The sequence below is a fragment of the Phocoena phocoena genome, chromosome X, assembly GCF_963924675.1.
Source record: "Phocoena phocoena chromosome X, mPhoPho1.1, whole genome shotgun sequence".
In the NCBI taxonomy this organism is placed as follows: Eukaryota; Metazoa; Chordata; class Mammalia; order Artiodactyla; family Phocoenidae; genus Phocoena; species Phocoena phocoena.
In genome coordinates this window covers 35,445,960-35,469,823 of record NC_089240.1, presented here as the reverse complement: position 1 = coordinate 35,469,823, position 23,864 = coordinate 35,445,960, and positions in this window count along the sequence as shown.

Sequence of the window (23,864 nt, the reverse complement as noted above, 5' to 3'; positions counted from 1 at the left end):
TGGAACTCATGTACCACAACTAGAGAGAGAAAATCCCCACGCCACAGCAGAGAGAAGCCCGCGCGCCACAACGAAGAACCCGCACCGCAGCGAAAGATCCCACATGCCGCAACTAAGACCCGACGCAGCCAAAAAAATAAAGACAAAACAACAACAACAAATCACATATTAAAAACAAAGAAAGAGGGCTTCCCTGGTGGCGCAGTGGTTGGGAGTCCGCCTGCCGATGCAGGGGACACGGGTTCATGCCCCGGTCCGGGAGGATCCCACATGCCGCGGAGCGGCTGGGCCCGCGAGCCATGGCCGCTGAGCCTGCGCGTCCGGAGCCTGTGTTCCGCAGCGGGAGAGGCCACAGCGGTGAGAGGCCCGCGTACCGCAAAAAAAAAAAAAAAAAAAAAGAGAGAGAGAGAAAAGGAAATCCCACTGTCCCAGAGAGCCCCAACTGAATCTCAAAGGAATGTCGTAAAGAGGCAGGGACAAGGACACCGTGGTGGCAACCTCAAAGGTCTAGCAGTGACAGTGCCTTACAGAGGCTGGTGGAGGTAGGGGTGGGCGCTAGCAAGTCACACACACACATTCCCCGCACCCACCAGAGTATTCTTGGCCACAAGTCCTATTCCCTTCTGTCAAGCAGGTCGACCACCTCACACCTTGCAGAAATCCCTTTACTACCGAAGTTGGGTAGCATTAGTTTCACTTGCTTGAAACCGAGAAGCCTGACTGAAAACACCCTCATGCTAGCTGAGCCCAGTACACAAGTCTAAAATTAGCAAGAGGGACTGAAGTGCTGCCGGTCTCACGAGGGAGGCCACAGAAGCTGCGAGAATCCAAGACCACAGTGAGCTGTGTTACGCGTCCATTCACCCCACTGGCTTCGGCATGGAAACTAACCAGAGGTCACCTTTGCAAACTATTTATCACAGGGTCATATAATATTACACGGATAATCCAATATAAAAATATATATTGTAACTAAACCTTCCTATGAACACACATGCCACATCCACACACAATTTCCTTTAGGGTAGAGGTTAAAGGCCATATAGTAGCTTAGTGCCTAGGCGGGTACCTAAGATAGCCTATTATTCACCTCACAGGCCTATGCAGGAGATGTCACCATCACTGTTGCTGCCCACAAGTCCCCTCACTCTTACCGCTTTTTGTAACCAGGCCCAACTTTCAAATGGCAATCCCTGAGTTTCTTCACGCAGGGGCTTCTACCGATCACCAATGCTGCTCTGTCTGTCCCCGGGCGGACTGGGGATGTGGGAATCAGTGGCGCCCCCCAGGAAACAGCCCCCAGTGAATGACTGATGCAAGTTGGTGGATGAATCCCCCAGCTTCCTCACTGCCCCCTCCCCCACCGTGTCTTCACACGATTGTCTGTGTCTGTCCTACGGATGCCAGGCAGATTGGGTCAGGCCTCAACCTTAATGACCTCATGTTACTTTAACCACCTTGTTAAAAGATCCTATCTCCAAATACAGTCACATTCGGAGGTCCTGGGGGTTAGGATGTCAACATATGAATCTGTGCAGGGCACAATTCAGCCTACAACGGTTGCCCACAGAGGTACCTGGCTCGCTTGCGCGTCCTTTATTAACTGTCTTCCCGCATACCTGCACGCCCCTGCTTCTGCTTCCTGCCCTCGAATCTTTGTCTCAGGCTTGCTTCTGAGAGAACCCAAACAGCACTACGGTACGGTGCGGCCACTCCCTTCCTCTCCCCCTCGGCAACTTAGGCTGTCACTGTGGATGGGATCCAGCACCGGATCCTTGTCAGAGCAAATTCCGAGTCCCCCACGGCCTCTCCCCTGGGGTGGGAGTGAGAGCCATCCAGCTGGGGAAGCTCGGACACTTACACTCTGCGGTGGAGAATTCCCTTCGTGTGATTCGTTCCCCCGGCAGCTCTGCTGTTCATACCTTGGCTGTGATTGGCTGCATGTAAATTAGCTAAGCCTAATCCATTGATCCTAGCTGTGATTACTGCACACACTGCACTACCCACCCGCCGGGCTGCTGGGCTGGCTGTGGGCTTGGTATGGATATGCAAATTAGGCAGCCCTAATTTGTTGATGCTGATAAGATGAGGGATGCACGAAGTCCTCCTGTGTGGCATTGATAAGGTGCTGAGGCTGGAACCGGGATTCGGAGTCACAATTCATAGGCTCACACACTCCATAGAGACCATCCCTGCACACCCAGGAGCCAGGACACACTGATTGTGAAACGGAGATGGAGTCAAGACATCTAGGGGCCTGGTGGCCTTTCCTGCCTTTATAGCCGTTGTTCGGGTGTCACGTCACCCCAGCCTACCAGTGTTTACCCTGCTGATATGAGCACGAGATTCTGTTCCACACCATCACCACCTCACAACTGTGCCAAGTGACACAGCTTACAAAATGTCATTTCTTACATCAGCTCCTTCGTGACAAGCCTGCAAAGTAGAGGGAACAGGAGTTGTCATCATCCCCCTCGATCTACTTCTGTTTTCCTCCTGAGGTCTCAGAAACTTTGCCTACGGCCCCACTGCTCAGGGACTACGTGGCTGGAGCTAGGGCCCCGGCCTCTGGCCTCTGGGTCCGGTCCTCTCCCAGGTATCACTGCACCCTGCTTTGACAAACCCAGCTGGCAATGCTGGGGCAGCCCGGGCCTCGGGTCCCTCTGCCACATTCCCGGGGAGCGGGGGAAGCAGCCTGGGTGAGGCAGGTGGAGAGGGGCTACATTCTCACAGGTTCTGGAGCCTCACTCACACACCAGCCTGATTCCATCTCTCCCCAACTCCAGTGTGGTTTTCAGCTGTGGCTTTTTCTCCAATCCTGACCTTGGCTCCTAGAGGCCCAGCTGTTTTCAATTGCCGGCACTGGGGGTGGGTTGGGCAGGAAAAGTCCTATTCACACCAAATCTCAAGTGTAGCAATGGAATGGCGGGCCCTAGCAGAGCGGAGCCGAGCGCACTTTGGTGCCTCAGATGGATTTATTCAAAGTTCATAATTACCCTGAAATCTCTTAAAATGAAAACATGATTGAAGAATTAAACCTGGTAAACAAATTAGTCAGAAAGAAAACCTCCGCATAGCAAATGACAAAATCCCAAGATCCAACGCAGCAAATGAACAGGCCTGCGCTATAATTGGCAGCCAGGGCTGCAGACAGACCCGGGGCCCTGGCAAAGGCACGGCTGGAGAAGCAGCCAGCCCCTCGGGCTAGGGTAGGCTGGGCCCCCGGGGCCGTGCGGTCAGGGCCTGGGGAGGGCTGTGGTCGGGGCCCTGCTGCAGCCGCAGCTGTGTGGGCAATTGTAAGTGCCGCCGGGCTCCACCGTAGCCCGCCTTCGGGAGCCTTGCTCTGGCGGAGGCTGGGGGGACGGCAGCTGCGGGGAGGCCTGGCTGCAGCCTCAGGCCCTACAGCTCTGTCTGCGAGCGGGCTTTGGGGAGGGGCGGTTTCTTGTGCTGAAAGGAGCTGTTTCTATTTTCTGTGCTCCCCCCCCCCCATCTCTCGTCACAGAACCGCTGGGAATTGGGGCAGGGGTGCTGGTTCACACAGGATCCATTCCCTTTGTCTCTCCTCTGAATCAGACCTATTTCTCAGGAACTGCTAACCTCCGATTCGGGGCTTTCTCTAGACAAGGAGGGGGTGTCCTGATTACTATTGCTGTGTGAAAAACCACCCCCAAACTTAGTGGCATAAAATAGCCATTTTATTGTCTTCAAATTCTGTGGGTTGGGAATTCACACAGGGACGGCAGGGACAGCTTTTCTTTGCTCCGTGATTTCTGGGGCTTCAGCAGGGAAGACTCCATGGCTGGAGGTGACTGGAGAGCTGGGGGCTGGAATCATCTGGAGGCACGGGGTGCTGGCCGTCAGCTGTCTCAGCTAGAGCTGTTGGTCAGGACACCTACGTGGGACCTCTCCATGTGGCCTGGGCTTCCCCCCAGCATGGCGGTCTCAGGGCTCCAAAAGCAAATGTTTCCACAAAAAAGGCAGACACTACACTGCCTTTTTGGATGCACCATTGGAAGTCACGCCACATTCTTCTGGTGACAAGTGAGTCACAAGCCCATTCAGGTTCAAGGTGAGGGGCAGTGACACAGCCTTTCCATGGGAGGAGTGTCAAAGACCTTATGGCCACGCTGTAAAACCAGGACAAGGGGGTTCCTACTGGTCCAGCTCTTCTTGGCAAGATTGTATCACATTCCAGGGACAGTAGATCCCTTTTCTTAGGTTCAGGGCCCTGGTCCCCCTCCTCCCATGTGTAGTGGGTTGAATGCTGGCCTCCAAAAAGCTATGTCCACGTGTTAACCCCTGGAACCTGGGAATGTGAGCTTATTTGGAAAAAGGGTGTTTGCAGACATATTTAAAGTAAGGATCTTGAGACGGGATCTTGGATTATCCAAGTGGACCCTGGATCCAGTGACAAGTGTCCTGATAAGAACACACAGAGAAGATACATGAAGAGGAAAAAAGGCCACGTGAAAACAGAGGCAGAGATTGGAGTGATGTGGCCACAAGCCAAGGGATGCCTGGGGCCACCAGAAGCAGGAAGAGGCAAGGAGAGATCTTCCCCTAGAGCCTTTGGATGGAGCGGAGCCTAGCCAACACCTTGATTTCAAACTGCTGGCCTGTAGGACTGTAAGCGACTCTATTTCTATTGTCGTAAGCCCCTCGGTCTGTGGTAATTTGTTATAGCAGCCCTAGGAAACTAATACACCATCCATGGGACCTTGGCCAAGTGGCCTTACTTCATTGAGTCTCAGTGAGATGGGGATAAAAATAGTATCTGCCTCCTAGGGTTGTTGGGCAGATTCGTGAGAGGACCTGTGTAAAGTGCTCAGGCCAGCATCTGGCACTATTCTTGCACTGTTATTTATTAATAGAGTCATATAGAAGCAGGTAGAGGCCTATTTCAAAAAAAAAAAAAAAGGGCTTCCCTGGTGGCGCAGTGGTTGAGAGTCTGCCTACCAATGCAGGGGACACGGGTTCGAGCCCTGGTCTGGGAAGATCCCACATGCCGCGGAGCAACTAAGCCCGTGCACCACCACAGCAACTGAGCCTGCGCGTCTGGAGCCTGTGCTCCGCAACCAGAGAGGGACGCGACAGTGAGAGGCCCGCGCACCGCGACGAGGAGTGGCCCCCGCTCCCCGCAACTGGGGAAGACCCAACGCAGCCAAAACTAAATAAATAAATAAATATTTTTAAAAAAGAAAAGATTAGAAAGACAATGGAGTGTAACACAAAGGCAAGTGATGTCTACTTTATCCAAGTGCTGCCTACCACGGTCCCTTCACACATCACCTGCCTCCTGCCCAGACTTGGGACCCTTTAGGCGAGTTTGCCCACGACCTAGGACGCACCCTTTAAGACGTGGCCTGCCCTGCCGGCTCTGGCCGGCTCTCTTCGTCCCTGCCTTTCTCCAAGGCTGCTTCTCTGCACCCCTGGCCCCATACTCGCTGACCTGGGGACTGCTGCCTGGAGTTCTCTTGGCCAAGAGATGTCTGCACCCTCTGAAGTCCCCACCCACACTGGGAGGGTCTCCAGGGCGGGAGCTGCACTTTTCCCTGTAAACGACCATTCCCATAGAGATCAAGCAAGATTGGCCACGAGCTGACAATTACCTGATCTGGGCCATGAGATCATGGAAGATCATTATATTATTCTTGCTATTTTTGTGTGTGTTTGAAATTGTCCCCAGCAAAGCTGTGAGATGTGTGTGTGTGCGTGCGCCGGCTGTGGCAGTTTGGCTTTCCTAGGAAGTGGACTCTCAGGTGGACTTTAAGATGCAGGATGCTTATTAGGGAGAGCCCGTGGCACCAACCCTTGTGGAAGGGTGGGAGGAGAGCCGGATTGGGCAGAGGGAGACCTGGCAGCAGCCTCCGGGCCCTCACCCCCAGGGAGCGCCGGAGCTGGACCCACCTTCAGAGTTGTACTAGTTTCCTACTGCTGCTGGGGCAAATTCCCCCAAACTTGCTGCCTCCCACCACCGCACATTTATTCTCTTATAGTTTAAGAGATCAGAAATCCAAAATCCAGGTGTTGACCGAACTGCGTTCCTTCTGGAGGCTTCAGGGGTGAATCCGTTTCTTTGCTTTTTCTAGCTTCCAGAGGCCACCTGCATCCCTTGGCCCCGGGCGCTACCTTCAACCTCAGAGGCGGCAGGCACATCACTGACCTCTGCTTCTGTCGCATCTCCTTCTGTGACTCTGATCCTCTTGGCCCCCTCTTATAAGGCCCCTTGTCATTACATTGGGTCCACCTGGCTCTCCATCTCCAGATCCCTAATTTAATCACATCTGCACAGTCCCTTTTGCCATGTGAGGTGACACACGTGTTCACAGGTTCCCAGAACTAAGACGTGGACATCTGGGGAGGCTGCGGGGCATTACTCAGCCTTCCACAGAGTAGTCGAGAGGTGGGCCTAGGTGCCTAGGACTCTATAGCCCTATATTAAAAGGTCACTGGAAGGGCATGACTTTGACCGAGGCACTCTCTGTAGCTGAGGCACCCCTGAAGGTGCTAATAGCCAGAGGGGGCCCCTGAAAGCACTCCACAAACCAGGACAGCAAGTGGTTTCTTTTTTTTTTTTTTTTAAGATTTATCTATTATTTATTTATTTTTGGCTGCCTCGGGTCTTAGCTGTGGCACACGGGATCTTCGTTGAGGTGCGCGGGCTCTTCATCGTAGTGCGCGGACGTCTCTCTAATTGTGGCGCGTGACGCGCGGTCTCCAGGGCACGTGGGCTCTGTAGCTTGCGGCACACAGGCTCTCTCGGTGAGGCGCGCAAGCTCAGTAGTTGTGGCACAAGCGCTTAGTTGCACGGCGGCATGTGAGATCTTAGTTCCCTGATCAGGGATCGAACCCACCTCCCCTGCATTGGAAGGCGGATTCTTCACCACTGGACCACCAGGGAAGTCCCAGAAAGTGCTTTCTTAAAGGGGAACCTGGGCAGTATATTATGGCGTCCGCTACCACACTCCGTCCCCAAATCTTAGCACAGAAGTGGGCAGCAAGTAGGCTCGTAACCTTGACTGTAGGTGCGTAAGTTGCCACCTAGACACTCACCCACAGAGGAATTCCCAGAAGCGGATCATAATGACAACGGCACCCAGTGAGCAGGTACCATCCATCTGCCAGGCCCTTCACTAAGCACGAGACTCACATGACCTCACTGCGTGCCCACCACTGCCCTATTACTCTTCCCATTTGTTTAAACAGAAAAGGAAACTGAGGCTCAGGAAAAGTCCTTGGTCTGAGGTCACACAGCCCCAGGAAAGGCAGGACTCAAACCCGTGTCCTTCTAGCTGACCAGCACCATGACACAGTCCAACTGAAGTGGTGCAGCCATAGTAGAATGAACTGGACACTCAGAGACCAAAAGGGTCCCCTCTACTGTCACCAAGCCTCGCCATGTAAGTCTGGGTGTGTCCTCCCTGGATCCTGCCATAATCCCTCCATGTGGGGGTGGTCCTCATCCCATCCCCACCTCACCAGCTGGTGTGAAGAGCAGGACCCAAGTGTCTTTAAAAGAGATTCTCGTGTATTGCTGGAGGGAATGTAAAATGGTGCGGCCTCTGTGGAAGACAGGATGGTGGTTTCTCAACAAGTTCCACATAGAATTACCCTGTGACCCAGCAATTCCACTTCTAGGTATAGACCCCAAGGGACTGCAAGCAGAGATTCGAACAGATAAATACCCATGTTTGAACACACCCATGTTCAAAGCAGCATTATTCACAATAACCAAAAAGTGGAGGCAACCCAAATGTCCATAAGCAAAGTATGATTTATCCATGCAATGGACTATCGTTCAGCCTTAAAAAGGAATGAAGTTCTGACACAGGCTACAACGTGGATGAACCATGAAGACATTATGCTAAGCGAAAGAAGCCAGACACAAAAAGACAAATACTGTCCCTTTACCCCTGAGCCGGTGTCACGTGGACCACAGCAAGATGGAGCCCAGAACACCCAAGTGTGAGCCTGGGTCTGATCTGCCTTTGACTCCATCCACATTGGCATCCTCCTTGGGCACAGGCGGGCTCAAGGCCTCTCCAGCACAGTGGTATAGAAATAATAGGTGGTTGAAGAAATGTACACAATTGTAACAGACGCTATGGGTACCTCTGCATATGCCTTTGGTATGCACCTTTCACATCTCCAGCTCTTTTCCCTAGCTACAGGGCAGGCTGTGAGGGCCAAGGAGTTATTACCCTCAGGAAGCAGCCCTCAACTAATGACTGATGGGACTGGTAGATAAATACCCCAGCTCCCTCACTCCTTGGGTACATTCTATACTCATTCCCAGAGGACCTGACAGGATTCAGTCTATTTCCCATATGCTTATTCACTCACCCTCTACTATTTTTTTCCCGTTCCCTGTCTCATTCCCTCCTTACTGATGTCTCTGGAGATCACCTCCCAAATAAAATCCTGGCACTCAGCGTCTGCTTCTGTGTGTGTGTCCTGGTTGCATGTTTTTTTGCTGGTGAATGAGGTCAGGTTTATGCAAGTTGTGATAAATAAAAACATAAAAGTGAAAAAAAAATTCAACTCAAAATAGGACAAAACATAGCACAGAGAACACATCAGACTTGGTCGGGTGAAATCTTGGAAACCAGATACTTTTGTTGTTGACATGTGAAACCTGGGCAGAGAACACATCTTCAACTGCCACGGAAAAAGAGGTAGGCATTTCTTTTCCTTCACTCTATCTGTCTCTCCCCTTTCTCTCTTCAACTTCATCTCTGCCCACTCCCTCTGGCACATACCACAGTAAAACATGCACACATTCCCTGAGTTACTTATAGTTGTCTGCTCTTTCAAGCCTCCGTTCCACTCCATGGGTTATTTCCTTTGCTGGAATGACCTTTCCCTCTTTGTCCAACCTGGAAAACTCTTATTCAGCCTTCAGAACCCAGTTCCATCATCCTTTGAGAAGGCCTTTCTTGACTCCTCCCATCACCTCTGTACTTCTTCCCTTGGTGTTATAATTGAATTTGTTTCATATCTCTAACAGGACACCCACCCACCCCCCCACACCCCCCCACACACAGTGAGTTCCTTAACTGAAGAGCCTTCTAGATTCCTAGCAACTGGGACCTACAATGCTTAGCACATATTAGAAACTCAATACTGACATTTAGTATGGCTTATTCCCTTTTTGTCTTGCATGAGCATTTTGGAAAGTGTGTATTATAAAGGTGATCCTTTTAAAACCTAAGTCGAGAATAAAATATGTAGGATTAAACCTACCCAAGGAGGCAAAAGACCTGTACTCTGAAAAATATAAGACACTGATGAAAGAAATCTAAGATGACACAAACAGATGGAAAGATATGCCATGTTCTTGGATTGGAAGAATCAATATTGTCAAAATGACTATACCACCCAAGGCAATCTGCAGATTCAATGCAACCCCTATCAAATTACCAATGGCATTTTTCATAGAACAAGAACAAAAAATTTTAAAGTTTGTATGGAAACACAAAAGACCCTGAATAGCCAAAGCAATCCTGAAGAAAAATGGAGCTGGAGGAATCAGGCTCCCTGACTTCAGACTATACTACAAAGCTACAGTCCTCAAAAGAGTATAATACAGTCACAAAACCAGAAATATAGATCAATGGAACAGGATTGAAAGCCCAGAAATAAATCCATGCGCCTGTGGTCAATTAATCTATGACAAAGGAGGCAAGACTATACAGTGGAAAAAAGACAGTCTCTTCAATAAGTGGTGCTGGGAAAACTGGACAGCTACATGTAAAAGAATGAAATTAGAACATTCTCTAACACATACACAAAAATAAACTCAAAATGGATTAAAGACCTAAATGTAAGGCCGGATACTATAAAGCTCTTAGAGGAAAACATAGGCAAAACAGTCTGTGACATAAATCGCAGCAATGTCTTTTTGGATCCACCTCCTAGAGTAATAAAAATAAAAAAATAAATAAACAAATGGGACCTAATTAAACTTAAAAGCTTTTGCACAGCAAAGGAAACCATAATCAGAATTAAAATACAACCCATGGAATGAGAGAAAATATTTGCAAACAAAGCAACCAACAAGGGATTAATCTCTAAAATATACAAACAGCTCATGTAGCTCTATATTAAAAAAAAAAACAATCAAAAAATGGGCAGAAGGACTTCCCTGGTGGTACAGTGGTTAGGAATCTGCCTGCCAATGCAGGGGGCATGGGTTCGACCCCTGGTCTGGGAAGATCCCACATGCCGCGGAGCAGCTAAGCCCGTGCGCCACAACTACTGACCCTGCGCTCTAGAGCCTAAGAGCCACAACTACTGAGCCCACGTGCCACAACTGCTGAAGCCCATGCGTCTAGAGCCCGTGCTCTGCAACAAGGGAAGCCACCACAATGAGAAGCCCATGCACCACAACGAAGAGTAGCCCCCGCTCGCCGCACCTAGAGAAAGCCCGCACATAGCAACGAAAATCCAACGCAGCCAAAAATAACTAAGTTAATTAATTTAAAAAAGGGCAGAAGATCTAAATAAACATTTCTCCAAAGAAGACAGAGATGCCCACAAAACACATGAAAAGATGCTCAACATCACTAATTATTAGAGAAATGCAAATCAAAACTACAATGAGGTATCACCTCACCGTGGTCAGAATGGCCATCATCAAAAAGTCTGCAAACAATAAATGCTGGAGAGGGTGTGGAGAAAAGGGAACCCTCCTACACCATTGGTGGTAACGTAAATTGGTATAACCACTATGGAGAACAATATGGAGGTTCCTTAAAAAACTAAAAATAGAACTACCCTATGATCCAGCAATCCCACTCCTGGGCATATATCCAGAGAAAACCATGATTCGAAAAGATATATGCACCCCAATGTTCACTGCAGCACTATTTACAATAGCCAAGACATGGAAACAACCTAAATGTCCATCGACAGACGAACGGATAAAGAAGATGTGGTACATGTATACAGTGGAATATTACTCAGCCATAAAAAAGAATGAAATAATGCCATTTGCAGCAACATGGATGGACTTAGAGATTGTCATACTGAGTGAAGTAAGTCAGATAGAGAAAGACAAATATCATACAATATCACTTATATGTGGAGTCTAAAAAAATTATACAAATGAACTTATTTACAAAACATAAATAGACTCACAGACTTTGAGAACAAACTTAACAGTTACCAAAGGGGAAAGGTTGGGGGGAGGGATAAATTAGGAGTTTGGCGTTAACATATACACACTATTATATATAAAATAGATAATCAACAGGGACTTACTATATAGCACAGGGAACTCTACTCAGTATTATGTAATAAGCTATAAGGGAAAAGAATCTGAAAAAGAATGGATATATGTATAACTGAATCGCTTTGCTGTACACCTGAAACTAACACAACACTGTAAATAAACTATACTCCAATAAAAAAAATTAAATTAAAAAATAATGAAATAAAACCTAAGTCGGATCATATCACTCCTTTACTCAAAGCCTTGCAGTGACTCCCTATTTTACTCAAAGGAAAAGCCAAGGTTCCGACACTGGTCTCCAAGACCACTGGATACCAGAAGGTGCAAGAATCTGCCCTACCTCTCACATCTCTGCTCGTATCTCCTATTCTCCCCCTCCCTCTACCCCAGCCACCCTAGCCTCCTTGGTGCTCCTGTAACGTCCCAGGCAATTCTGCCTCAGGACCTTTGCACTGGATGTTCCCTCTGGCTAGAACACTCTTTATCCAGATAATTGCCCGGCCTACTTCTTCACCTCCTTTGAGCCTTTGTTCCAATGTCACCTTCTTGATGAGACCTCCCTGACCACCCTATTCAATTCAGCCACCATCCCCATCTCATACTCCCAACCCCGCTTTTCTCCTCTCCTTTTACATTTTCCATAGAACTTCTCTCTTTTTTTAAGAGATGCGATAATTTACTCATGTGTTATGTTCATTGTTTGTCTTGCCCCATTCCTAGAATGTAAACTCCATGAGAGGTGGATTTGCGGGGGGGGGGGGGGGCGGGGCACGCCTCACAGCATGTGGGATCTTAAGTTCCCCGACCAGGGATCAAACCCGGTCCCCCTGCAGTGGAAGCACAGAGTCTTAACCATTGGACCGCCAGGGAAGTCCTGAGAGGTGGAATCTTTTGTCCATTTTGTTCACCAATACGTCCCCAGCACCTAGGCCAGCTCCTAGCACATGGCAGCCACTCTCGAAGTATTTGTTGAATAAACGAACCTAGGTTATCAATCCCTCTTGGATTAGAAAAAGTAGGCCAGCCCTCCTGGAGGTAAAAGCAGCCAGCGCCCCCAACTTGCCTGCCTCCCAGGGAAGTTCAGGGCAGGGGTCTCCCTCTTTCCTGGAGATTCTCCCAGAAATGCTCCTCCACGTCTCCTACGACAGCTTTCATTTGATGAGGAAGTTCTTCCCTTACAGGCACCCAGTTGCCCTGCACATTCTCAACTCTCTGAGCAGGGCTGAGACTCAGGGACAGGATGAGAGCCCAGGAGCAGGCCAGCGGAGGCCCCCATGGCCTGTGTCGGTGGCAGGGAAAGCTGGCCACCGTGGCCTGTCCTGAAACGTGCCCCCCAAAGTCTCGGAGAGGCCTCGTCACCTCAGCACGCACCTCCCTTCGAGTTTTGGGGCCTAGAGGCCTAAACATCCCGAGAAGGAGCCCAGGGGTGACAGAGGGTCCATTCTGAGCCGTTACAACACAATCCCTCAAAGCCATCTCTCAAGTCTTAAGGAAAATTCCACAGGTTCTCCACAGTGAGCACTTACAGGAATGTCTCCCCTGTTCAAAGGAAAAAGACAGGACACTCATAATGATTCCTTCCTTCATTGGGCCAAGTTCTGGGAGACCAGGCAGGCCCTGCATGTAATTAGATAGCCCAAGAGGCAGGCGTGATTCACCCGTCCACCACTTACAAGCATATCAAAATTTCAGGTTTTGCAACTGAGGCTCAAAATGAAACCCGATTGGGTTTGGCAGACCTGCTACAGTGCGCTGGCTTCAGCCTCAAACTGGTGGTTTAGTAAACAACTGTGTGGTGGTCGTGGGGGGACCCCAGCTCCCCACCAACAGGCAAGACTCACCAGCCGGGCACAGAGGGCCGCGGCAGCATTTTGATAAGAACAGGAACGAAAGCAGGGAGAGGTTTCTGACTTAAGGACTCCAGGAGTGGCGGGGATGCCGGCGGCAGCAGGTCAAAGGGCCCCCTCAGGCCGAACCTGTGGAAAGTGCTTTGATCTCCTAATCACATCTATTTATCCTGGGTCCAGCCTGAGACAGAAGACCTGCCCAGAAGGACCAACCTTTGAGGGCAAGCCGGGCTCATGAGGACCTCTCTGAGCTCTTGCTTCTCTGGAGGTACTTGGGGTTCTGTGGGTACTTCTTGGGCAACCAAGAAGGCAGTCCTGGGATCCCTGAGCCCAAGATGGACCTGGTTTACTAGGGCCCAGAGAGCTGCCAAGGGGGAGAAGGGGGTAGAAGCTACTGGGCCATGACCTCTGTGGCAGCCGGATACAGAGGCGAGAGCAGCAACGTCCATGGGATTTACTTGTCCTCAAAGACCTCCAAGTGTGCGACGTGGGGAGGAGGGCCGGAGGGTGGGAGAAGCTAAGTTCGAAGTGGCCTTTCATTGGACTCCCCGACATCTAATAACGACAGTGATCATAGCACTTACTTCGCGCCCGGCACTTTTCTTCAAACTTGCCCTTTACTAACCCATGGCCACGCTACTGTAATTCCTATTTTACAGATGAGGAAACTGAGGTACAGAGATGTTAAGTAACTCACAAAAGGTAACCCGATTTGCAAATGGTGCGACAGGATACTTCGACCCAGGCCATCTGGCTCCACCATCCACATGCCTCACTACTGAGCCCACCGTCTCCTCACCCTGTTTTTTCCCCTCCTGCCTCCTGACCCTGACACGGTAGCACACGGGCAGAATCAGGACCTCAGGGGCCCTGATCCGACTCTAACATCCAGGCTCATCATTTTCAACCTCTCTGGGTCCTGTTCCTTACCCATTTTGTCAAATGAAACTTGGGAGATGCCAGGAACGTGAACACTTTAAAAAAAAACAAAACACCACCAAACACCACCACCAAATGTCTATTGTCCTTTTCTTTCCTCTTCTCAACTCCTCTAGGCTTCCTGCGAGATCAAAGTTATGAGAGGTGTGTGGTGAAAAGAGTTTGCGGGGCAGAGCTACCTGGCGAGAGGGGGTTGGGGTCTTTTCCTGACTGGAAAGGGCTTTGAGTCTAGTCTCCTTTTAGGGCCTACCAGCAGAGCCGTTTGGCTTTAACTCCGGGAGGTGCCATTCACATAGGATACACACTGATGGTGACCCTTGGAGTCATTCAACATGCCTACCAGGCTGAGTGGGAGAAGCTTCTCGAAGAAAGGGCACATTTGTCTGAGGAACAGCCCAGCCCTGACCACAACAACCCCTGGGCGTGCGGAGCAGGGACTTAAAGGCCTGAGGCCTTGGGGGCCGGGGCTTAGATGAAGGGCAGAGGCCAAGAGAGGGGTTTGGGAAGGCCAGGTAGGCAAAGCGGGCCTGGGACGGGGGGCGGGGAGCAGCCATGAGGGAAAAGCTCAGGGACGCCCGCACCCACACCCCCGCTGGGCTGTGGGAGGGAGACCCTGACCACATCAGGGGTGTGTGGCGAGGAAATGAGGCCTCCTCAGGAACGAGCTGCAAATGAGAACCGTATGGAGTTTCGGGATCCCCGCAGGAACACGGGGAAAGGATACAGTTGCATCCATGGGAAAGTTATTATCAGCTCCGCTGAAGTTAAACATTCAGGAGGCTCTGTTTTCCATCTCCTCCGCCTGGGAGCCTGTGAAGGGGGAGGCGGATGGGAGGGCTGTGCGGGGGGGGGCTTGTCGGGAGGGCCTGGTGGGTCACGTTTTCCGAGGGGAGTCAGGGGCAGGGAGGCACTGTTAGAGGCGTCCTGCGTCTGCTCGCTCTTCCTCCAGTGCTCGGGAAGCCGGTCTGCCAAGGGCAGGCTCTCTCTGGGAGCTGTCAGAGGCTGCTTCACCTCTGCAAGTCCCCGGGCAGATGGAGGGGAGAAGGAGGGAGAGGCCTTGGGCCCTGAAGAGACAAACAGGTCATGTAGAACTCGGGCCGAGCTGCAGGAAGGCGAGGGCTTCAGGCTTCTGGACAGTTTTCCATCCCTTCAAAATGTACTAGGAATGGAAGTGCCGGGCAGAGAGGTCCAAGAAGGGATGTGAATCAGCCTCCAGGTGCTGGGCCTCCACCAGCATCCACTAATGACCTTTGGGACAATAAAGCTGCCTCAGAGAATGGTCCCTCTGCCCCGGCTGCCCTTAGAGGGCACGGAGAAGCTGGGCTTTCAGGCTTCAAGGGAACGAGTGTGCGGAACACGGGGTGCAGTGACCTCCAAGCCTGAGGAGCCCGAACACGCATCTCAGAGGTGCCTCCCTCCCTACCCTACTGTCCCTCTGCCCAGGGATGTTCCTTCACTGAGCATGGAAGGCAGAAGGCTGCCTGCTACCTGCCTCACAGCTCCCCCCTACCCTCTATCCCATAGCCCTGTTGAGATTTTCTGGGCTTTTCTCTCAAGGATAATAACAGGGAAAGACAGGAGATTTTTAAACGGTTCCTTACACTTACACACACACACACACACACACACACACACTTTCCTGGACAGAAGGATGCCTGTCTGGGTGCCAGCAAGGTGTTGTGGGATCTGCAAAGGCCATCCCAATATTGCCCAGCCTCGGAGGACCTCCCAGGCACTGTCCCAGAGACGAACAGGAAGGGGACCCCAGTCCTGCCTGCACAGATGAGAAGTGTGGTAGAGCAGGTGTGGGCTCTGGAGCCCGCAAGACCCAGGCCTTGGCCCCAGTTCTGCCACTAGTCAAGCCACATAACCTCTCAGGCCAGTTTTCTCAACTGTTAAAGTGAGGAAAGTAACATTAGTCGCCAGAATGGTTTTAAGGATTAGCTGACAAAACACATCCCTGACCCTGGAGACACAGGCCTTGAGGACTGGAACTGAAATGAGTTAGCAATCAAATTTAAATACTAACAACAGAGATCTAACTACAGAGGCTTACACAAACTTGAAGTTTATCCTCTCTCATAAAAAAGAGTCCAGCAGTAAGCAGTCTAGGGCTGGTATGGCAGTTCTACAGTCATCATAGAAGGTCCCAAGCTCCTTCTATGTTTCTTTTTTTTTTTTTTTTTTGCAGCATGCGAGCCTCTCACTGTTGCGGAGCACAGGCTCCGGACGCGCAGGCTCAGCTGCTCCGCAGTATGTGGGATCTTCCCAGACCAGGGCACGAACCCGTGTCCCCAGCATCGGCAGGCAGACTCTCAACCACTGTGCCACCAGGGAAGCCCCCTTCTATGTTTCTGCTTTACTTTCCTTAGCATGGGGCTTCCATCCTCAACGTCACAAGATAGCTGCTGGAGCTCCAGCCATCATCATCACAGGAAGGAGAGGTTTAGGGAGAAGGAGAAGAGCAAGGGGCAAAGGGGACTCTTCCCAGTTAAAAGAGCCCCTCTGAAGACTTGCCCTTATTATTATGAGCCACCTCTAAGCTTCAAGCAAAGCTGGGGATGTAGTCTTTTACCTGCACCCAATACTGCCCCTAATAAAATCCAAGGAAGACGAGGAGAAGGCAGAGTTGATATTCACGAGTATGGCAGCACTGTTATTAAAATAGTGAAATATCTCCATACTGATGATAAGTGGCCCCTTCCCCAAGCCTCGCCCCCAACGTCCCTCCTTGTGGCCCTGACCCCTCCTCTATCTCCCTATGACCTAGCAACCGGAGGGTCAATACCTAGCCCAGCAGAGGACCTCAAGAACCCCGGTTCAGCACTGGGCAGGCATCTGCTCTGATTGATTGGTCATTGCCTGTCCTATACGGCGATGAAATATTTCGAATGTCACCCTTGGAAGGATGGGTGCCAGGCAGGTGAAGAGCCCAAATGAAGTTTCCTAGTAGCTGCACAGGAAGACGGAAAAAGAAATGAGTGACAGCTCGAAGGACACAGAGCAATTCTACCGAGCACGACTTAGTCTGCTCTCTAGGATAAGAAGTACCCTTAGAACTAGGCAATCAAGGCCCCTGGCCTGGGTCCCATGCTCTAGAGGGCCCTGCTCTGGCCACACCCCTGCCCATGAGGCAAGGCATGCACAGGACCAAAGGGACACCCACCTGGAGTCTCTTCTCCCCTCTGGACATGCTCTGGGATCCTGGGACCCCAGAATTCCCCTCCAGACAGCCCTAAGTTCACTACCAGGGACTGCCCAGGCCTCCTCCCCTCGTCTGTCCTCCCAAGGGCACACACTGCCATCTGTTCACACCTCCCCCTTAGGTGGCCCAGGGGTGACTGTTTGCAGGGGGATTTGGGGGAGGGCAGAAAGTGGACAGCGCTGGACCAGGCGGGTCTGAGGGGGGAGCATTTAGACGCACCAGGTCCCTCCCAGTATGGAACGGGAACGGGCAGAGGGGGCCCAGGAGCCAGCTGTGCTCTAGTGCAGAACGCTGCGGAATCCAAGAATTCGAAATTCACACCTGGCTTTTCACATCACTGTGAAGTTACATTTGTCAACATACTTCGGGAAGGTTGATTTTAGTTTTGAAATATTTAGAGGTACAGAATGGGGGCTTCTGTGTGTACTCCTGTCCTGGCCCCCAACTAAGTTAGGGGTGGGCGTGTCCACAATGATCACCCATTTGTAAGTCTGGCCTCTGTATCTTGGGGGAGGGGATTAATCAGAACAGGGAGCAGACCTGGATGGAGCGAGTCAGCAGCAAGGCCCGGGATGTAGACCCGAGAGGTACCTCCTGTCTGCTGTGGGAGCCCTGGACGTCCCTCACAGTATCGTGAAGCAGGGCTGTGGCTCTGAGGTCTGGCTGCGTGTTATTTAAGTGTCCCCCTGCAAGGGACACTGAGTGAGCACCTTCTGGGGCTGATGAACCAGGCTGTGCGAATGCAGGCGGCAGCCAAGGCGCAGGTACAGCTAGCGGTGGAGAAGATGGAGTGACCCACCAATGTCTACTCTCAAGCCCATGGACAACTACAGGTGGAAGAGGCTGTGTGTGAGCTTAATGCTGATGGACCAGACAGATGCCACCGCAGCCAGGACAGCCCTGTGAAAAGGCAGCAGATGGAAAGACCCCAACCCCGTCTCCAGAGGAAACTGCATTCTCCACTCATAGGGAAATCAACAGCCTTGGGAATGGTCTCAGAGCTGCCCCTTTCCCTGTGGAGGCTGCTGGAAACAGCAATTCCGGCCCATCTTCCTATGCAGTGACAGACACAGAGCACAGCCCGGTGGCTATGATGCGGACCTGACCTGCCCCTCATTCTCACCCCCAGCCTGCAACCCAGTCCCTGCTCCCTGGGCTTTCCAGGTGCAATTCCCCAGCCTCCCCGCAACCTCCCTTCTTTTCTTTCCCTGGAGCCGTCTCACTACTACGCTTGAGCTTCTGGAGAAATCATTAAAGCTGAGACCAGCCACACATACCGGTCAACCACGCTCCTAAAACTCAATAACAAATTTGATACGTAGGCACCGTCCAGGCACTCTCTGGGGTGAGGGATGGCGGGGTCCCTAGTTTTCATGGGTCACCCAGAAAAAACCCCCAATGATTTCTGGTTTCTTATGAGTAAATGCTTTTTAGTATATGTGGGTCCGGCTATCTTTTTCAGTAGGAAATCTCGTTTTGCTAACTTTCAAAAGTGTATTATAAAACCTTCCACGGCTTGGAAGAAGTAAGTTTTGGAAAGAAAAGGGGAGAAGGCGAGGGGTGGGAGAGAGGGGGAGAGAAATCTCACTTCCTGAGAGAGGCTTCGTCAACACCCCAAACAAAATCTAGACCCTCGGTTATACTCTCTTAGCATCCGCATCTGACATTTTTCCTCCAGAGCATTTATCTCAATTTGTAATTATGTATTTACTTATAAGGTAATTTGTTTTCTGGCTGAAGTTAGGAACGGTGCCTAACGGCTTAGGTACTCAATAAATACGTGTAAACTGAATTTATGAATTCTTCAAGGGAAGGGTTCCAAAAACAAAGTTTTAAGAATTTGCAGGAGAGTGAGACCAGCTGCCGTGTACTCTCAAACCAATGCCAGTTACTGGTTGGGATTCTGCCCCAAAACAGAAGATCTGAGAGGAGGCTGATACTGCCCTGAGCCCCAAATATGCACCCGAACACCTCCTGCCCCTCGACCCAGCTGTCCCAGCTATCATAAACGGTGGAACGAATTTTCCCAAGACTTAGTAACCTAAAAAAATTAAATAATTATGCTTACAGATTCTGCAGGTCAGGAATTCAGACAGCGGGGACAGCTTGTCTCTGCTCTGTGTCGTCTGGACCCTCCTCGGGAGGACTCAGAGGCTGGGGGCCTCGGTTCCTCTCCCCATGAGCCCCACCACGTAGCTTCTCGCACGGGCTGGTTTGGATTTGCTCACAGCTCGGCAGCTGGGTTCGAAGGGAGAGCATCCCAGGTGGAAGCTGTATCGCCTTTTATGACCCAGCCTCAGAAGACAATTAACATCACGTCTGACTCATTCTCTTCATGCAGGTAATTACAAAGTCCCACCCAGGATGGAGGAGGGGGACTCAGACTCCACCTGTGGATGGGAGGGTTCTAGAAAAACAAGTAGGACCAGAAATGTTGTTGTTGGGAAGTAAAATCTGCCACGAGCCTGACACCAATGTGCCAGTACCAAGCCTCGTGCCCTCAGATTCCCCATTCCCCACTCCCGCCCCGCTTCCTCTGCTTAGTTTTGCCTGAATGTTCACCGGTATCCGTGGAAAGCCCTGGAAGGAGACTGGAGGACGGGAGGAAGGGAGAAGCCAGGGAATTTCTCCTCCTTGCTCTCTGCCTCAGTAGCTGGAGCACCTCTGTGGCTGCAGATCCCGGGGGACAGAAGCATCGCAGCTCTGGCTCCTGCCTGGTGAGCCCACTTCCGGACTCCACTGACCCAGCTCTTCCCTCCCTCCCTCCAGCTTCAGGGGCAACAGACGCTTCCTGCACTTGCCTAGCTCGGCGTTTTCCATCACATGTGTAAACAATTTCATGCATTAAGTTCCATCCGCTCCAAACACCTAGAGTAGTTCCTGTATCCTTGATTGGACTTTGACCGATATAACTAGCAAGGGCCGGCAAGTGCTTGCAGAAAAGCAGACGAGGTCACGGAGTGCATGTCAGAAACCCCAGAATCGAGTCTCAGCCCCATCGTCACTCAATTTGATTCACTCTGAAAAGTTTGTCTTTCTCCTGGATTCTAAAACAGCAAAATGAAACGAGTCTTTGGGACCCCTACGTTCATAGCCAGAATTTCCAATTTCCTTTTCAGACATTTGGAGTAGTTGTCTGACTTTGATAGCTCTTCACTTTCTTGAGTGTACTTTGGACCAACAGGACCCTCATTCACAGGGCCGGGAACCACAAAGCCAAAAATGTTGGCCGGATAATGCGTACGTGTGGTAGCTCACCTCTGAGATGGCCTCCACTGAGCCGCACCTCCCGTTATTCAGGTCCTTGTGTATTCCTCCCCTGATCAATAGGATATTGTGGGAATGACACAGTGTGACTTCTGAGGCTAGATTATCAAAGACATTGTGGCTTGTGCCCTGCTCTCTCTTGGATCAACCTATCTGGGGTAAGCCAGCTGCCATGTTATAAGGACACTCTATGGAGAGCCCTATGGAGACGTCCATATGGTGAGGAACTGAGGCCTTCTGCCAACAGCCAGTGAGGAACTGAGGCCTATTGCCAATATCCATATAAGTGAGCCATCTTGGAAGTGGATCCTTCAGCCCCAGTCAAAGCCTTCGGATGACTGCAGCCCCAGCCGACATCTTAACTACAACCTCAGGAGAAACCATGAGCCAGAACCATGGAGCTAAGCTGCTCCTAAATTCCTGACCCAGAGAAACAGTGAGGTAATAAAGGTCTGTTGTTGTTTTAAGCCACTAAGTTTTGGTGTAATTCGATGTGCAGCTCTGCGGATAGAAACTCTGCCGTTGACCCCTGGGAGGTGGGCATCCCCACATCCAAAAGTGTATTCCGGGTAGATAGGACCAAAACCTTAAAACCCTATGAAAACACTAGAAGAAAACACAAACTAATTTTTTACATGATTGGGGTAAAGAAAAAACTCCCTAGGCAAGCCATGAAGTCTAGAAGTCGTGGAAGAGACAGACAGATTTGACAATGTAGAAGTAAAACCTTGTGTATGAAAAAAGACATCATGAACAATGTCTAAGATAAATGACAGACTGGGAGAAAATATGTGGAGGAGAAGGTGAAAGCAAACACCACAATGCCACATGGAAGGGGTATGAAGAGCAGATTTTATTGGGAAAGTTTTCAAGTAAATGCTCAGCAAGATGAGGTACATGGACCCTGTGCTCTCATCAGTCCACGGAAAGGAGCTGGGACTCTGGATGTAGGATGCACAGTGGGCTATGATCCAGGAAGGGACCCTGCCCCTCCCCACTCTGGATGCTACCTTTCAACTGTGTAAGATTGGAGAGGCTTTACATACAGGGAACAGTCAAGACTTGGAGGTATGTGTGCTGGAGGAAGGGGAGCCCTCAGCCCAATGCAAAGTTGGGTTCAGTCACAGCCACTCCCACTAGGGGGAAGGTGGGAGTCCTCAGCCTGAGCAGGCAACAAGAGAAGGGTTCCAGGAGTCATCACTGGACCATTCTGCTTGTCACTCCACAAAATGTTTGCAACATACATAACAGGCAAAATGTTACCATCTCTGATAAGCAAAGAGTTTCTACAAATTAGAAAAAAAATAGTCCAATAAAATATAAGCAAGATGGGACTTGCCTGGTGGCGCAGTGGTTAAGAATCTGCCTGCCAATGCAGGGGACACAGGTTCGAGCCCTGGTCCGGGAAGATCCCACAGGACGTGGATCAACTAAGCCCATACGCCACAACTACTGAGCCTGCGCTCTAGAGCCCACGAGCCACAACTACCGAGCCTGCGTGCCACAACTACAGAAGCCCACATGCCTAGAGCCTGTGCTCCACAACAAGAGAAGCCACTGCAGTGAGAAGCCCATGCACCTCAACGAAGAGTAGCCCCCGCTCGCTGCAAATAGAGAAAGCCTGCGCGCAGCAACGAAGACCCAAGGCGGCCAAAAATAAATTTTAAAAATAATTAATTTTTTAAAAAATAAGCAAAATATAGGAACACAAATCACAGATGAAGTATACAAGACCCCAAAACATAAGAAAAGATGCTCAATTTCACCTAACGATAAGAGTAATGCAAAATTAGCGACTTCCATGGTGGTCCAGTGGTTAAGAATCCGCCTTCCAATGCAGGGGACGCAGGTTCGAGCCCTGGTCAGGGAACCAAGATCCCACATGCCGCGGGGCAACTAAGCCCGCGTGCCACAAACTACAGAGCCCACATGTGCTCTGGAGCCTACGTGCCACAACTAGAGCGAAGCCTGTGCACCGCAACAAAAGATCCCACATGCCGCAACTAAGACCCGACGCAGCCAAAAATAAAATTAAATAAATAAAACTTTTAAAAAGGAGTAATGCAAAATAAAAACCAAAATGAAATACCATTTTTAACCTGTTCCACTGGCAGAAATATTGAAACAATTGACCATAGCTCATGTTGGTGGGAGGGTAAGTTGGTTCAGCATTTTGGGGTGAAGCAACTTGGCAATATCTTTCACAACTGTAAGTGTGTAACCCCTCCTTGCTCAATATCCCCTACAGAAATAAATCTTAAGGAAACACGAAAACTCGAGGAGACATGAACTAGTTCATTCCAAAAATATTTATTGCATGCTGTTCCAGGTACTGAGGGCTGTTCCAGGTGTTGGCACCTTTCCAGGTGCTAGGAGATGCAGCAGTGAAAAAACAAGTCCCTGGTCACATCCTAATGGAGGACACAAAAACCTGTGGGCAAATGAGGTACCATTACACTCACCAGGGATGCTACAAGTAAAAAGACTGACAATGTTGAGTGCTGATAAGAATATGGAGCAACCAGAACTCTCATACTTTGCTGGCGGGCACGTGAAACAATTTGTCAGTTTCCTATAAAGTGAAATATACACTTATCATATAACCCTTTATTAGCACTCAGATATTTACCCAGAAGAAAGGAAAACATATGACCACAAATCCTTGTAGATGAACATTCATAGCACCTTTATTCATAATAGCCCCAAGTGTAACTGACCCAAATGTCCTACTTATATGGAACACCAGAAAAGACAAAAACTGATCTCTAACGGCAAAGGAAATCACTGCTTGCCTGGGTCTGGGGGTGGGAGGAGGGGATTGACCGCAAAGGGGGCACAAGGAAAATCTAGGGTGATGAAAATGTTCTAGACTTTGATTCTGGTGGTGGTTACATGGGTGGTGGTCACATGGTTTACGTTTGTCAAATCTCATCAATCTGAACACTTCAAATGGGTCTCATTTATCATGTGTAAATATCCATCACTAAAGTTGATTCAAAGAAAACGTGTGGGTGGATTCTTGCTGTCTATGGCACAATCCCACCCACAAAACCTTCTGGAGGCAAGAGCATGGCTTCTATCTCATGGCCTCCAAATGAGGCACCGAGCGCCATGCTCGAATGTGTGAGAGACACTGAACCCCACAGTCACACAGAGGAGGACACAAGGGGACACCTGGCAGGAAGTGCTCTCTTTCTCAGGAAGTGCAAGATAGTGTTTTGATCAGAGGCAGCAGATGTGAACTGAAATAGTACTGCTCTACGATGTTAGGGACTCATGGCCCTAAAGCTGAATCCAAGATTTAAAAACTATACCTAATTAGGTGTCACCCTATGGTTTATGTGTCTAACCAAAGTTGCTCTCGTCCTTGATA